The 12800-nt window shown below is 35.2% G+C and overlaps 1 pseudogene; it reads right to left on the bottom strand.

Annotated features, from left to right (window-relative positions):
- Positions 1–9453: 9453 nt before the first annotated feature.
- On the bottom strand, positions 9454–11132 carry LOC149996311 (eukaryotic peptide chain release factor subunit 1-like; annotated as a pseudogene).
- Between the last annotated feature and the right edge of the window lie 1668 nt (positions 11133–12800).

Here is a 12800-nt window from a genome sequence, read left to right as displayed (position 1 = left end):
AAACAGGTAATGAAATAGCACTGAGTCTCAATTTTTTTGTGTATGCAAATTTGTTTAATACATTAAACTGGGCTAGAGAATTTACAGTACAAAATAAGAAATATCCAAAAGAATTGTTTTCAGGCAATATGATCATTGAAAGTAGTAGAAATTTTAAGTTAATGAATCTTTCTCAGTGTCTCTCAATTCTCAATATTACTTTGCTTTTGACTTCTTTGTATTTGTTCAGACTTGATGCTGTCAAATATTTTAACTTCAAGAGAGTGAAGAGATGTAATAATAACAAAATCTCAGTTATGTTTTCAGGATATTTTCTTCTGTTCTTGAGATTCTCCAAGACTTTTGGTAGCACCAGGACACAAGAAAATATTTCCTTCTGCAACACAATAAGGACGGTACTGCTTGGTAGGGCTTCTTAGTGCTAAAACCTCAATGACCATCCCAGTAATTTCATAGGGGTATTATTATTCTTGTTTTATAAATGAGGAAACTAAGGTTCATATAATTTAAGTAACTAACATTTTTTTAAAAGGTGGTTGCTCAGGTTCATTAGTGACAAAAGTTGTTATTCTAAGTTCCATGTATAGGTAAACCTATTTTGTGTTATGTCAGTTTATTTAGCTTATGCAAGTTCTCATAAAATGATATGCCATTCAAAGGGAGACAAAAAAGGCTCAGAACAAGGAATCAGAAAATTTGGTTTACCTTTCAGTATCTATTGCTACCTGACAGTGTTCTGTCCTTGCATAAGCCTCTTTGGTTTTTGTGACATAGTTTCTTTATCTGTGTAATAAAAGAATTACATAACATAATCTCTATGATTGTCCATTGCTAAATAACTGTGATTCTATATTGTATCATTTGGCTAAAATGCTTATTCTCTTTCTATATCTACTGCCTATCTACCTCACAATCAACACAATAGAATAGAATCAGGTTTTGGTTATGTAATATAGGATGGTCTTTGAAGATTGACTCCTGGTGGGCATAAGAATTAACTATTTTTTCCCACTTTTTTAAAGTATATTTTACTGATTATGTTGTTATAGTAGTCCCAATGTTTTCCCTTTGTTCCCCTCTGCCCAGTACCCCACTTCCTTCCAGCAATCACAACCCCCTTAGCTCATGTCTATTGGTCGTGCATATAAGTTCTTTGGTTTCACCCTTTCTTATATTATTCTTAACTTCCACCTGTCTATTTTGTACCAAACAATTATGTTTCTTAATCCCTGCACCATTTCCCCACTTCTCCTTCTTTCCCCTCCCAGCTGATAACCCTCCAAATGGTCCCCGTATCTATGATTCTGTTCCTATTTTGGTTTGCTTAGTTGGATTTTGTTTTTATTTTTTAGATTCAGCTGTTGATAGTTGTGAGTTTGTTGTCATTTCAATGTTAATAATTTTGATCTTTTTCTTAAGTAAATCCCTTTTCCATTTCATATAATAATAGCTTGGTGACGATGAGCTCCTTTAGCTCTACCTTGTCTGGGAAGCACTTTATGTGCCCTTCCATTCTAAATGATAGTTTTGCTGGATAGAGTAATCTTGGTTGTAAGTCCTTGGTTTTCATCACATTGAATATTTCTTGCCAGTCCCTTCTTGCCTGCAAAGTTTCTTTTGAGAAATCAGCTAATAGTCTTATAGGCACCCCTTTGTAGGAAACTCTCTGCTTTCCTTTTGCTGCTTTTAATATTCTCTCTTTATCTTGAAAATCTGGCATTTTAATTATGATATGCCTTGGTGTGGTCCTTTTGGGGTCTAGCTTGTTTGGGACTCTGTTCTTCCTGAACTTGTATGTCTATTTCCTTCACCAAATTTGGAGAGTTTTCCTTCATTATTTTCTCATATAAGTTTTCAATTTCTTGCTCTTCCTCTTATCATTCTGGCACCTCTATGGTTTGGATGTTGACACGTTTAAAGTTGTCCAAGCGGTTCCTAAGCCTCTCCTCATTTAATTCAATTCTTGTTTCCTCATTCTGTACTGGTTGACTGTGTTTTTCTTCCTTATGTTCCAAATGATTGGTTTGAACCCCAGTTTTCTTCCCTTCACCATTGGTTTTGTGTGGATTTTCCTTTGTTTCATTTAGCATAGTCTTCACTTCTTCCCTTATGCATTTATCATACTCAAGCATATCTGTCAAGCCTGTGAGCATCTTTATCACCAGAATTTTGAACTCTGTGTTTGTTATGTAGGCTTTCTCATCATTTGTTAAGTTGGCTATCTCCTCATCACTTAGTTCTCCCACTGGAACCTTGATTCGTTCCCCCTTTTGGGCCATACTTCTCTGTCTCCTCATCTTGACAGGCTCCTGTGGTTTTTTTTGCCTTTATGTCTTAAGTAGAGCTGTTGCTCCTGTTACATTGTAAGGGGTGGAGCCTTAAGTATTGTCAGTAGAGGGCAACCCGTTTCACCATGTTGTGGCACTGTTTGTGGGTGAGGGGTCTCAGAGGGAACAATGCCGCTCGCTCAGCACTTGCCCCCTTTCCAGGCACTTCTCCCACTTTATGGGACTAGCACCTCTCTAGCTATTGCCGTGGCTGTTGTTCTCAGAGTGGGTGGGTCTGTGGATGTTTTAGAACTGTGAGGGCACTTTAAACAAGTGGGCTCTGCTGAGAGACTGGCTGTTTCTTCCTCTGCCCCAACCCCCACTGGTTTGCACAGTCAAAAACAATGAGGCTCTATTTTTCCTGGTGCTGGGATCATGAGCTGCACAGTCTGGTCTGGTGCTGGATGTGCTCCCAGGTGTCCCTCCTGACTTTTCAAAATTTGTGTCGGCATTTTTCCACCAGCCTGCTGCTGCTGCTACCACTGCCACTGCTGTTGCCACCACACGGCATCCTCTCTGCCCCTGCTCCGCCCCTCCTACCTGTCTGGATGAATATTTCTTCTTTATATCTTCGTTTGTTGAACTTCCATGCAGCTTTATTTTCTGGAACTTCTGGTTGTTTCTAGTTTTGAGATAATTGTATTTCTTCTTAGTTGTGTAGGAAGACGTAGTGTGTCTGTCTAGGTCTCCATCATGGCTGGATGTCTCAAGAATTAACTTTTAAAAGGTACTTCCAGAGAGAACTTCACTTGTCCCAGGATATTCCTTCAGTAATGGCAGATGTCCCTGGGTCATATGGTTGTTGCTTCACTGCCTCTAAAACTCCATCAAAAAATAGAGTATGTAAGTTCTTTCTGAATTTTGGAAGATAATGGAAAATTTGTTTTGGCTGTCTATTGTAAAGTAATAAATTGTTTGGCTGAAAATTCCCTTCAATGCTGAAAGATAATTACATTCAAATCAAACATTCTTCTACATTGCTCTGATATCAACCAAAGGAGCAGTGGCCTTTATTTCTAGCACCCATTTTAATCCTTTTTGAAACATTGATGTCAAATAAATATGTATATTTTAAAGTAAATATTATGAAAATATTTAAGTTATCCATATCTACATCTATCTACTATAGCCTATATGTATTATTGAATTTTGAAATTTTTGATTTATTTATTTAAGCAGATATGGAGACCCTCACTCAAATATGTGATTTTGTATTATTCTCAGCCATATTACAAATATATATTTACATTTCAGACTCTTAATCTAGTATCAGTCAGGGTAGATGAGGCTAGATTATACAATAGTAACAACCCCAAAACCTAACTAGATGTAACACAGAGTTTCGTATCTCACTCATGTTCTGGTCTGATGTGAGTCAGACAGTTATTTCCCAAGTGTGTATTAGAGATTCAGGATCCTGCAATCCGAAATGTGAAAAGGAGAAAACAGGTATTTATGGTCATTCTGCGAAGTGGTTTCTGCCCACATCCTATTGGTCAGGATCTGGTCACGTGACATCACACTATAAGAGAGACTGGATGTAGTGTTTTGTGTGCTAGAGAGGAAAAAATGAAATGGGATTTGGTGAAAACACAGCATCATATCTGCTATAATTCCTTATTCAAATTTAATATGATAATCCTTGGCAATAACTCTCTAGATGAAACAAATATATATTTTTCATGGGCTACAAAAACAAAGGCAACCAAAAAGATGGCAAGAATACTGTAAAAAATATTTGTCCGATGATGATGAAAATTTCTCTTAGTGAACTCAAAGTAAGCTCTACTGTCACCTAAAATTCAGCAGAGGACACTGATAGTGATTCTTCTTTGGGTATACTACTTTTAAAAAGTCGTGCTTCAGATTGGGGAACACTTCAGATTTGGTTTCTTCCAAATATATTTTCAAGGAAAAACAAATACATGGAGGGGAAACTGATATATTATATATACTTAACATATTATTCAATACAATTGTGGACCTTATTTAAATTTTGATTCAAACACACTATAAAAAATGTGACATTTATGAGGCAGTGAGAAGTTCTATGCTAACTAGATATTTGATGCTATTAAGTAATTATTATTAATATTTAGATGTGATGATAAATGACGATTATTTCTTTTAAATAATCTTTTATATATTTTAGATATACATACTAGAATATTTAAAAGTGAAATGATGTGATGACTAGGATTTTCTTTAAAATAAAAAGGGTGGTAAGTGAGTGGTATAGGAATGAAACCAGAGTAACCTTGAATTGGGAATTTTTGAAGTTGAGCTATGGGTATGAGTACGTGAAGATTTAAATGTGGGCAAAAGGTACAAATTTCCAAGTATAAGCTAATCACTAGAGATGAAATGTACAACACAATGACTATAGCTAACACTGTTCTATGATATATATGAAAGTTGTTAACAGGGTAAATCCTAAGAGTCCAAAGGCATTACAAGGAAAAAAAACATTTTTTTTTGCTTTTAACTTTTATTGTATCTATTATGAGATGGGTGTTAACTAAAATTAGTGTGGTAATCACTGCACAATGTAAGTTAAACCATTATGCTGTACACCTTAAACTCATGCAGTGATGTCTGTCAATTTTATCTCAAAACTGGAAAAAATATGTTTTATTCTACTTTATGTTTGCTATTTCCCACAACAAAAATTAAAACAACCCCCCAAAACATAGTATTTAATTATCAAAGGGATTACTTTTTTTCTTTACTCTTGATTCACTGCCTTGCTTTTTTACATCTGTATTTCTCTTTCTGCTTACTTAAAAAAAAAAAAAGGCGTTTCAATCTATTTATGTCAACTATAGTTTGACCAGGCTTACATTTAATAATTTTGGTAGAAAAGAAAGATGTTGTTTCAAAGCGAGTGCATGCAGCAGGAAAACACAAAAGTTGTACCCACATTGAGGTTACCTAATGCAAAGAGTCAATGACATGCTGAGCATCCTAGCATGTGAAAGTGATGTGTTCATGGATTGCCAGGAGAGACTCAGTAGAAGTGGCCAATTAAAGAATCATTCCATCCCTCCTCACTTCTTGAACATCTTGGTATTTTCACAATTGTTTGAAAAAAGTTTAAGTTCTCTAATAATAAAGGGTCATTTTCTTGAAAGGCTAATCTATTTAGCTTAGCAAATTTGAGAGGATCTTCATACACAAAAACAAACACAAAACAAAAACAAACAAACAACAACAAAAAAAACAACTTCTATTTCTTACCTGGCAAATTTTGTCAATTCAATTATGATCAGAAATATTTTTCTTGAGGTATTTTGGATCTTGCTTTCAGACCTGAAACTCTTGATATTTAGCCACTGAGTATTAATAAGAACATTCTCAGTACAGAATTCAGCGACTTCCTCCAGAGTAAACTCTGCAGTCCCAATTACAACCAACTATTAACTTTTTAAAGAAGTCAGTCATTGCTTCATGTATGTGTGTGTTTGTGTGTTCAGCACTCCTTATCTAGGAATAAAGCTCTATTTTTGGCTAGAGAAAAAATATCTGTAAAGCTACAGTTCATAGTTTAAATCGGACCAAATGCTACTACTTTCTTTGCCAAACTGAGTTTCTCTTTCTCTCTCTTAAGTTTGATTTGTTTCCTAATGGATAACACCTAATCATTGTACTGTATTTCAACTTCCTTATTTGAACCAGAAATTATACTTTGAAGATGAGGAAAACTATTTTGAAAACATTTCAGTATAGAGACTATGTCTTTTCAACATTCTGTGACCCTTTCCAATTGTATTTCATTGTTTCTTCAATATGATTTTTTGTCAAAGAAGAAATTCCTCTACTATCTGATCATTCTGACTGCCTAGTCCAGGCTTTTCTTTATTACACCCTTCCACTCAATTAAATGACCTCCAATGTGTTATACTTACTCTATGTCTTTTAAGCTTAGAAGATGCCCTTGTGAACTATTAACAGTTTGGAATTTCACTTGGAAAATAATGCCAGTATTAACTCAAGGAACTTGGAAAAAAACAAGTAGCTTCCTCAAATCAATGACTCAGATTTTCAGGAAATCCTTGATAATAAACACTTAGTAACATTGACTTAGAAAACTCCCAATACTGCTTTGAACAAATCTCATTGGCTCCATAGATAGTAAAGTCAAACTAAATTTGGCAACTGCTCAAACAACAATAGGAATGGAGGTTGTTTTACACACCTACTAGACTTCAGAGCCTTTAGCCAACTGATCAGATAAAAAGTGTTTTTGTGTTTTCACTTTTAAAATACATACATGAGACAAAAAGGCATGTTTCTGGCCCCACAGAACTATTACTGTATAGCATATAAAATGTAAAACCATATGATATTGTGCCTGAATATTTGTGTGCTGAAGAAGTATTTGGAGTTAAATGTTGGGAGAGTTGAAAATAATTGGTGACAAGAAAAGTAATGGAGTAAAACACCCATGATGGATGGTCACAAGATATATATTTTGATGGATGAAAACTTTTGCAAGTGAAACCTAAGAGAGTATGTGATTAAGACCACAATCATCACCTTTCTCTTTTTCTGTCTGATAAAGGGGTCAGTTTGTCCTGAAGGACATCTCCATCTTAAAGGTGGAGGATCAAAGGCAGTGAGAAACTGAAAAATGCCTGTCCATCCTTATTGGGTTTACATTCCCTAGATGGTTTCAATTGGTCCCATTTACCCCATTCCATTCCTTTTTCCTTTTCTGACTGCTCTACTGAGTTTAAGCTGCAGCATCAGAACTTTGGGAAGTGGTCTCCCATTGAGTGTTTCACCAGCACCCATCAGTTCCTGAGGTTAAATATTTAAAACAAATTCTTTGTTATGTACAGTGGTTCATTTATTATATCTTAGTGATTCTGCTTCTTTGCTCAAACCCTGACTCATTCAATCTCCAGCTTTCTCTTCTAAAACCCGTCATTTACTTTCCTCCTGGCATTGTCTCATGACTTTGGATACCATTCAGAGAAAAAGCATTGATTTCTTGGGTTAGTCAGAAGAATTAATCGAGCAATTGTCTTGTGATAGTCACTCTGCCAGACACAGGGATACAAAGCTGAATCTTGAAGGAGTTCTAGTGAGAGAGACAGAATCATAAGGAGAAATACTCTGAAACTACTTACACTAAATTTTATACCTCTTCCAAAACCCTGTAGTCATTGGTACCTCTCCTTTATTTTGAAAGCAGGTTTATTTAGTCCTAGCTGGGTGGCTCAGGTGGTTGGAGTATCATCAGGTACACCAAAAGGTTGTGGGTTTGATTCCTGGTCAGGGCACATACCTAGGTTGTGGGTTGGATCCCTAGTCAGGTCATGTACAGGAGGTAACCAATTGATGTTGCTGTCTCACATTGAAGTTTCTCTTTCCCTTCCTCTCTCCCTAAAAATCAGTGAACCTATGTTCAGGCAAAGATTTTAAAAAACAGGCTTATATAGGTATAATTGACATGTGATAAACTGCATATATTAAAATGTATACTTTGATAAGCTTTGACATGCACATATGCCTGTGAAACTATCAAAATGATCAAAATAGCAAGCACATTCGTCAGCTTTCAAAAGCTCCACATGTTCCATTGTCCTCAGGAAATCACTGATCTACTTTTTGTCACTATAGTTTGAATTATCTAAAAATGTATATAAATAGAAGAATACATTTTATAGACTTTTTTGTTTATCTTTCTTCCTTCAGCGTAATTACTGAGACTTAATTATATGGTAGTGTGCATCCATTCATTCCTTTTTATTGCTGAATTGTACTCCACTGAATGAATACATTGTCATTTGTTTAACCCATTCATTTGTTGACAGACGTTTTGATTATTTCTAGTTTTGGGCTATTACAAATAAAGATACTAAGAGCATTCATGTACAAGTCTCTATAAAAATTTGCTTTTATTTCTCTTCAGTAAATATAGAGGAGCAGAATGGTTGGATCATATAAATAGGTGTACAGTATTCCCTCACTTATCGCGGGTATTACGTTCTAGACTTCTACCTCTTTCGATAGGTGAAAATCGGCGAAGTAGAAACCTTACATTTATTTTAGTATTTCTATATAATTGAAGGCTTTATAAACCCTTCCCACACACTTATAAACCGTTCCCAGTCCCTTATTAACCTTTTTCACACTTATAAACACTAATTATGTTCTTAAACATATTCTACACTCTTAAACCTACATAACTTTAACAACATATGTATGCTGTACTGCAAAATCCGGTGATATAGTGAAAAATCTGCGATAAATAATTAAATATAATATTTTTAAAAATCCCATGATACGGTGAAGCTGCAATAAGTGAACTGCGATATAGAGAGGGACTACTGTATGTTCATATTTTTAAGAAACTTCCAAATTGTTTTCCAAAGTGATTATAACATTTTATATCATCAACAGAAATGTTCAAAGTTCAAGTTCCTCTACATCTCTACCAATACTTGATATTATCAATCTGTAATTTTAGCTATAAAATGGGTATACAGTGGCATCATATTTGGTTTTAATTTACCTTTTTTTCTAATGGCTAATGATGTTGAAAATCTTTTGATGAACTTATTTGTCATTCATATATCTTGCTTGGTGAAGTACCTGTTTATTTTTTTCCTAACATTTTACTACATATATTTCTCCTTGTGCATTCTAAGCTGAGAATGACGTGTAAATGGGTTACTGCAAAAGCAGCAATTTAATTTTTTTCAATAAAAATAAGAAATAAACCAGTATGATCTAATTTCTATTAACTTCTGAAGGTTTACAGTTGTTAAGGTATTTTTGCTTCTATGTATGAAGCTTAAAATACTTTTTTTCCATACAACACAAGAGCAATCAATTTCATTATTGAGTAAAAGTAAAAACTGGGATTTCTGTTTAAATTAGTCCAAAGTGGCATTTATGAACTTGGTTGTAATCTACTATGCTGACACCATGGGAAACTAAAATGTAGGGTTGGGTCTGGTTTTGTTTCGGTTTTCTTTTCAATATTCAATGCTCATGAATTAAGTTCTGGAAATGTTCCAATTGTAAGGCAGGAATCTATTTGGATTCCACCATGGGTATGTTTCTTGGGTTAGATGCTAGAGGGTGAGGCATATTTTGCTGGACCCATGTAGACTACCTAGTAGTCATCAAGGTAAAAAAAAAAATCATCTTCTCCATGGTATTTCATTGCTTGAAAATCTAATTGGTACCTCAAGACACCTCAAATTCCCCAAAATCCTTTCACAAATTGGGATATCTTTTGTGATTTATCTGTGACAATTTCCAATGTAACTCCAAGTTTCCAATAGTTGTTAGCAAACCATTCCAGGAGGGGCATGCACTCAATTAGTTCATGTTCTTGTGCTGTCTCTTTGTCTATGAAATGAGATTTCTCTTTCTCTTACTCTGGAGTTAGAGAATTTTCTCCTCTTTTGTGCCTTGGCAGTGAACATATCTTATTACATCCAGATTTCCGTAGACTATTAGAATTTCTACAGCTCTCATTTCTAAAGCCTTTAGTGTATCTTCAACTCCAAAAGAGTACTTGGCTATGTCCTGGCTGATTTTATCAAAGTATTGTCCTAGTAATTTCTTCTCTTGAATAAATTTCACATTGGAGAGGACTTCAGTAGATAACTCAATAGCATGGCTGAATCCACTTCACCACCATAGAGTATATCAACTAATTTTAAACATTTTATTGCAACCTCTGATTAAACATATTAGTTTGACTTAGTTCAGTTTTAAAGTGAACCCATCCAACTAAGTTTCACTTTGTTCCCAGAAATGAAGAGCTGCACAGCAGTTTCAGCTACTTGCTGAACATAGTTATGTTGCTTTTCCACTCCTATACAGGCAGAACGCAAGGCCGACTGAGTCTATCATGTTTATCTGGGAGACCCACAGTGAATTTGTGCAGGACATCTCTCATGTTTCCTTGGAATGTGCCAAAAAGTGCCTCACTACCATCTATTACAATAAAGCCAGACCTACTATCCTCTGAAAGTTGTGCTGTAAGAGGCTCTGTATGGAATTTGTTGTCACAGAAATACAATGATGTATTAATTGGTTTGAAAACTTTGAAGTCATTGTTGACTTTCTTTTCCTTTCCTTCTTCTGTTACAATTGTACCTGTTGTGGAAACCAATGCAGACTCTTTTCATCCTGCAATCAGAAGAATATGTGAGGTAAAGCTGGAATCTGACAGCATCCACATGTGCACAGCACAATGGGCAGATGCTGGACCACCAGCCAGCCACCAACCATGTTTCTGCAGTTGGCCACAGAACCCCTAGCTGCTTGCTGTACTCACTGTTGCTCACTGTACCAGCACTCCCATCGCTTGCCTACACTTACATATTATGCATAGACAAAGCCAGCTACTAGCCAAAATATGATATCAATGCTTATACAACTGTGAGTGCACTGCACATGTGAATCTAATTATCATCTTTAAGCAGCCCATGCCTGGGCATCTGGGCTGAGGGAGCCTTGCAAACTTTATTGTCCTCACAGTACCATAGTAAACAACCAGGCCATTTGAAGGTACTTTGTGATAAAGTTTACATCTTTGTTGTACAGATGTCATGGTTCCCAGGACTGAAAAGTGGTTTACTCGTGACTTAATGTTAGACGTAGTTCCAAACTCATCTGCTAACATTTTTTGCCACTCACAAAATCTGGTCTTTGGAAGGAATGATCAATGAATGATATCATGCTTGTGCCATTGCTGTGGGCCACCTCCAAACTTTTAATCAGCTTCTTGATCTTCCAGATCTCCATGTTCCTGGCCGTAGCACTGGGGTTACCTGCCATCTTCTCACCTCTTTCTCCTCCCTAATGGCCAGCATTGGGCAGCAGTAGTGGCAACGCAGTGGCTCTGACTAGGACACTGACTCTTTCTCTCCAGAAAGCTGCATGTGTTTCAATCCACTCACGTGGGGAATATGGTGAAGTGTCTGTTTAAATGCCCCTCCCCCCATTTGCTATTAGCTTATTTGTTTTTGGTTACTGAGTTTGTATTTCTTATATATTCTGAATACATGTCCTTAATCAATATGCGATTTTCATTTCTTTTGTATTTACAATCTCTACTGGTATATGTATAAATGTTTAGAATTATTATACACACTTGAGCCTTTAAATAAATTACTTTCTTTATCCTGAGTATTCTTTGTTCTGAAATCTATTTTGTCTAGTACTAATAGTTACTCAAGTTTTATTTTTATTAGTGTTAGCATAATGTATTTTTTTATACTTTCACTTGTGTGTGTGTGTGTGTACTTAAAGGGCATTTTTTAAATGCAGCATAGGTTTATTTTTTGCACTAATTTGAAAATTTTTACCTTTTAATTGTGCTACTTAGACCATCTATGTTAAGTGTGATATTGATATAATTAGGTTTAAGTCAACAATTTTGCTTACTTTTTATGTGTCTCATTTGTTTTTTTATGTTCCTTTTTTTCTGAGTTGGATTATTTCTTTCACAATTCTACTTCATCTTTTATGTTGGCTTATCATGTGTAACATTTGTATTCAATTTGTTATTTTAGTAGTTTCTTCGGGGAATTAGTATATATTTTAACCTTATCACAGTAAAATATTCATATTATGCCACTTTACCCAAACTACAAAAATGTCTCAATAATATACTTCCATTTTTCCTCTCACAACCTTTGTGCTATTGTTGGCATATATTATACTTATTTAAATGTTATAAATCCACAACCCATTGTTAACTTCTTTTATAAATATTCATTTTTTAAAATATTTTTAAATAATATTAAATATCTTCTATGTTTATCCATGTAATTATCATTCTAAGTCCTCTTTGTATCCTAATGTAGATCCACATATCAATCTGGTATCATTTTTCTTCTGCTTGAAGACTTCCTTCAACGTTTCTTATAGTAAGGGTCTGCTAGTGACAAATTCTATCAGCTTCTTTATAATTTAAAAAGTTTTCATTTTAGCATAATTTTTATTTATTTATATTTTAGATTTTATTTATTTATTTATCTACCTACCTATCTATCTATCTTTTTTAAAAGTATATTTTATTTATTATATTGTTACAATAGTTCCAATTTTCCCCCCTTTACTCCCCTCCACCCAGGACCCTCCTCCCCCAGCAATCCCCTCCCAAGTCCATGCTCATGGTTCATACATACAAGCTCTCCCACTTCACCCTTTCATATATTCTTCTCTTTTTTTAAATAAATAAATGATTAATTAATTATTTTAACAATAAAAAATAATAATCCTTCCCCTCTGACATATTAAGACCCCTTATAATCTTATAAAGGACAATGGGCGAAGGTCTCAAGCTCCTCTAGCTGCTTCTAGCTGGACATGGTCGTCGTCCTACCTACCCTTGGGTCCAGACATACCTAATAAGAGTGGGGGTTTTGAGGGGAGAGTTGCCTTCCCACATGGGGAAGAATCATGAAGACTTCAGGTCACTTGGCTGTCCCCGGACAACGG

The sequence above is a fragment of the Furipterus horrens genome, unplaced genomic scaffold, assembly GCF_987537825.1.
Source record: "Furipterus horrens unplaced genomic scaffold, mFurHor1.1.pri manual_scaffold_12, whole genome shotgun sequence".
NCBI classification, from domain to species: Eukaryota; Metazoa; Chordata; class Mammalia; order Chiroptera; family Furipteridae; genus Furipterus; species Furipterus horrens.
The sequence above is the reverse complement of the archived record's forward strand: the minus strand, read 5'-3'. Positions and strand labels throughout refer to the sequence as shown.